Source organism: Chaetodon trifascialis, chromosome 24 (genome assembly GCF_039877785.1).
Source record: "Chaetodon trifascialis isolate fChaTrf1 chromosome 24, fChaTrf1.hap1, whole genome shotgun sequence".
Taxonomy (NCBI): Eukaryota; Metazoa; Chordata; class Actinopteri; order Chaetodontiformes; family Chaetodontidae; genus Chaetodon; species Chaetodon trifascialis.
In genome coordinates this window covers 6,432,778-6,437,174 of record NC_092079.1, presented here as the reverse complement: position 1 = coordinate 6,437,174, position 4,397 = coordinate 6,432,778, and positions in this window count along the sequence as shown.

Here is a 4,397-nt window from a genome sequence, read left to right as displayed (position 1 = left end):
TCTGTCTTTAACAATAGTAGTCTTTAACATTAGTAGTCTTTAACAATAGTAGTCTTTAACATTACTGTCTTTAACAATAGTAGTCTTTAACAATAGTAGTCTTTAACATTACTGTCTTTAACAATAGTAGTCTTTAACATTAGTAGTCTTTAACATTACTGTCTTTAACAATAGTAGTCTTTAACATTACTGTCTTTAACAATAGTAGTCTTTAACATTACTGTCTTTAACAATAGTAGTCTTTAACATTAGTAGTCTTTAACATTACTGTCTTTAACATTAGTAGTCTTTAACATTACTGTCTTTAACAATAGTAGTCTTTAACATTACTGTCTTTAACATTAGTAGTCTTTAACATTACTGTCTTTAACAATAGTAGTCTTTAACATTAGTAGTCTTTAACAATAGTAGTCTTTAACATTAGTAGTCTTTAACAATAGTAGTCTTTAACATTAGTAGTCTTTAACATTACTGTCTTTAACAATAGTAGTCTTTAACAATAGTAGTCTTTAACATTAGTAGTCTTTAACATTACTGTCTTTAACAATAGTAGTCTTTAACATTACTGTCTTTAACAATAGTAGTCTTTAACATTACTGTCTTTAACAATAGTAGTCTTTAACATTAGTAGTCTTTAACAATAGTAGTCTTTAACATTAGTAGTCTTTAACATTACTGTCTTTAACAATAGTAGTCTTTAACATTAGTAGTCTTTAACATTAGTAGTCTTTAACATTACTGTCTTTAACAATAGTAGTCTTTAACATTACTGTCTTTAACAATAGTAGTCTTTAACATTACTGTCTTTAACAATAGTAGTCTTTAACATTAGTAGTCTTTAACATTACTGTCTTTAACAATAGTAGTCTTTAACATTACTGTCTTTAACAATAGTAGTCTTTAACATTAGTAGTCTTTAACATTACTGTCTTTAACATTAGTAGTCTTTAACATTACTGTCTTTAACATTACTGTCTTTAACAATAGTAGTCTTTAACATTACTGTCTTTAACAATAGTAGTCTTTAACATTACTGTCTTTAACAATAGTAGTCTTTAACATTAGTAGTCTTTAACATTACTGTCTTTAACAATAGTAGTCTTTAACATTACTGTCTTTAACAATAGTAGTCTTTAACATTAGTAGTCTTTAACATTACTGTCTTTAACAATAGTAGTCTTTAACATTACTGTCTTTAACAATAGTAGTCTTTAACATTAGTAGTCTTTAACAATAGTAGTCTTTAACATTAGTAGTCTTTAACAATAGTAGTCTTTAACATTAGTAGTCTTTAACATTACTGTCTTTAACAATAGTAGTCTTTAACATTACTGTCTTTAACAATAGTAGTCTTTAACATTAGTAGTCTTTAACAATAGTAGTCTTTAACATTAGTAGTCTTTAACATTACTGTCTTTAACAATAGTAGTCTTTAACATTACTGTCTTTAACAATAGTAGTCTTTAACATTACTGTCTTTAACAATAGTAGTCTTTAACAATAGTAGTCTTTAACATTACTGTCTTTAACAATAGTAGTCTTTAACATTAGTAGTCTTTAACAATAGTAGTCTTTAACATTAGTAGTCTTTAACATTACTGTCTTTAACAATAGTAGTCTTTAACATTACTGTCTTTAACAATAGTAGTCTTTAACAATAGTAGTCTTTAACATTAGTAGTCTTTAACAATAGTAGTCTTTAACATTACTGTCTTTAACAATAGTAGTCTTTAACATTACTGTCTTTAACAATAGTAGTCTTTAACATTAGTAGTCTTTAACAATAGTAGTCTTTAACATTAGTAGTCTTTAACATTACTGTCTTTAACAATAGTAGTCTTTAACATTACTGTCTTTAACAATAGTAGTCTTTAACAATAGTAGTCTTTAACATTACTGTCTTTAACAATAGTAGTCTTTAACATTACTGTCTTTAACAATAGTAGTCTTTAACAATAGTAGTCTTTAACATTACTGTCTTTAACAATAGTAGTCTTTAACAATAGTAGTCTTTAACATTACTGTCTTTAACAATAGTAGTCTTTAACATTAGTAGTCTTTAACATTACTGTCTTTAACATTAGTAGTCTTTAACAATAGTAGTCTTTAACATTACTGTCTTTAACAATAGTAGTCTTTAACAATAGTAGTCTTTAACATTACTGTCTTTAACAATAGTAGTCTTTAACATTAGTAGTCTTTAACATTAGTAGTCTTTAACAATAGTAGTCTTTAACATTACTGTCTTTAACAATAGTAGTCTTTAACAATAGTAGTCTTTAACATTACTGTCTTTAACAATAGTAGTCTTTAACAATAGTAGTCTTTAACATTACTGTCTTTAACAATAGTAGTCTTTAACAATAGTAGTCTTTAACATTACTGTCTTTAACAATAGTAGTCTTTAACAATAGTAGTCTTTAACAATAGTAGTCTTTAACATTACTGTCTTTAACAATAGTAGTCTTTAACATTAGTAGTCTTTAACATTAGTAGTCTTTAACAATAGTAGTCTTTAACATTACTGTCTTTAACAATAGTAGTCTTTAACAATAGTAGTCTTTAACATTACTGTCTTTAACAATAGTAGTCTTTAACAATAGTAGTCTTTAACATTACTGTCTTTAACAATAGTAGTCTTTAACATTACTGTCTTTAACAATAGTAGTCTTTAACATTACTGTCTTTAACAATAGTAGTCTTTAACATTAGTAGTCTTTAACAATAGTAGTCTTTAACAATAGTAGTCTTTAACAATAGTAGTCTTTAACATTACTGTCTTTAACAATAGTAGTCTTTAACATTACTGTCTTTAACAATAGTAGTCTTTAACAATAGTAGTCTTTAACATTACTGTCTTTAACAATAGTAGTCTTTAACATTACTGTCTTTAACAATAGTAGTCTTTAACATTAGTAGTCTTTAACAATAGTAGTCTTTAACATTAGTAGTCTTTAACAATAGTAGTCTTTAACATTAGTAGTCTTTAACATTACTGTCTCTAACAATAGTAGTCTTTAACATTAGTAGTCTTTAACAATAGTAGTCTTTAACATTAGTAGTCTTTAACAATAGTAGTCTTTAACATTAGTAGTCTTTAACATTACTGTCTCTAACAATAGTAGTCTTTAACATTAGTAGTCTTTAACAATAGTAGTCTTTAACATTAGTAGTCTTTAACAATAGTAGTCTTTAACATTAGTAGTCTTTAACAATAGTAGTCTTTAACATTAGTAGTCTTTAACATTACTGTCTTTAACAATAGTAGTCTTTAACATTACTGTCTTTAACAATAGTAGTCTTTAACATTAGTAGTCTTTAACATTACTGTCTTTAACATTAGTAGTCTTTAACAATAGTAGTCTTTAACATTACTGTCTTTAACAATAGTAGTCTTTAACATTAGTAGTCTTTAACAATAGTAGTCTTTAACATTACTGTCTTTAACAATAGTAGTCTTTAACATTAGTAGTCTTTAACAATAGTAGTCTTTAACATTAGTAGTCTTTAACATTACTGTCTTTAACAATAGTAGTCTTTAACATTAGTAGTCTTTAACAATAGTAGTCTTTAACATTACTGTCTTTAACAATAGTAGTCTTTAACATTACTGTCTTTAACAATAGTAGTCTTTAACATTACTGTCTTTAACAATAGTAGTCTTTAACATTAGTAGTCTTTAACATTACTGTCTTTAACAATAGTAGTCTTTAACATTACTGTCTTTAACAATAGTAGTCTTTAACATTAGTAGTCTTTAACATTACTGTCTTTAACAATAGTAGTCTTTAACATTACTGTCTTTAACAATAGTAGTCTTTAACATTAGTAGTCTTTAACAATAGTAGTCTTTAACATTAGTAGTCTTTAACATTACTGTCTTTAACAATAGTAGTCTTTAACATTAGTAGTCTTTAACAATAGTAGTCTTTAACATTACTGTCTTTAACAATAGTAGTCTTTAACATTACTGTCTTTAACAATAGTAGTCTTTAACATTACTGTCTTTAACATTAGTAGTCTTTAACATTACTGTCTTTAACAATAGTAGTCTTTAACATTACTGTCTTTAACAATAGTAGTCTTTAACATTACTGTCTTTAACAATAGTAGTCTTTAACATTAGTAGTCTTTAACAATAGTAGTCTTTAACATTAGTAGTCTTTAACATTACTGTCTTTAACAATAGTAGTCTTTAACATTAGTAGTCTTTAACAATAGTAGTCTTTAACATTACTGTCTTTAACAATAGTAGTCTTTAACATTACTGTCTTTAACAATAGTAGTCTTTAACATTACTGTCTTTAACATTAGTAGTCTTTAACATTACTGTCTTTAACAATAGTAGTCTTTAACATTACTGTCTTTAACAATAGTAGTCTTTAACATTACTGTCT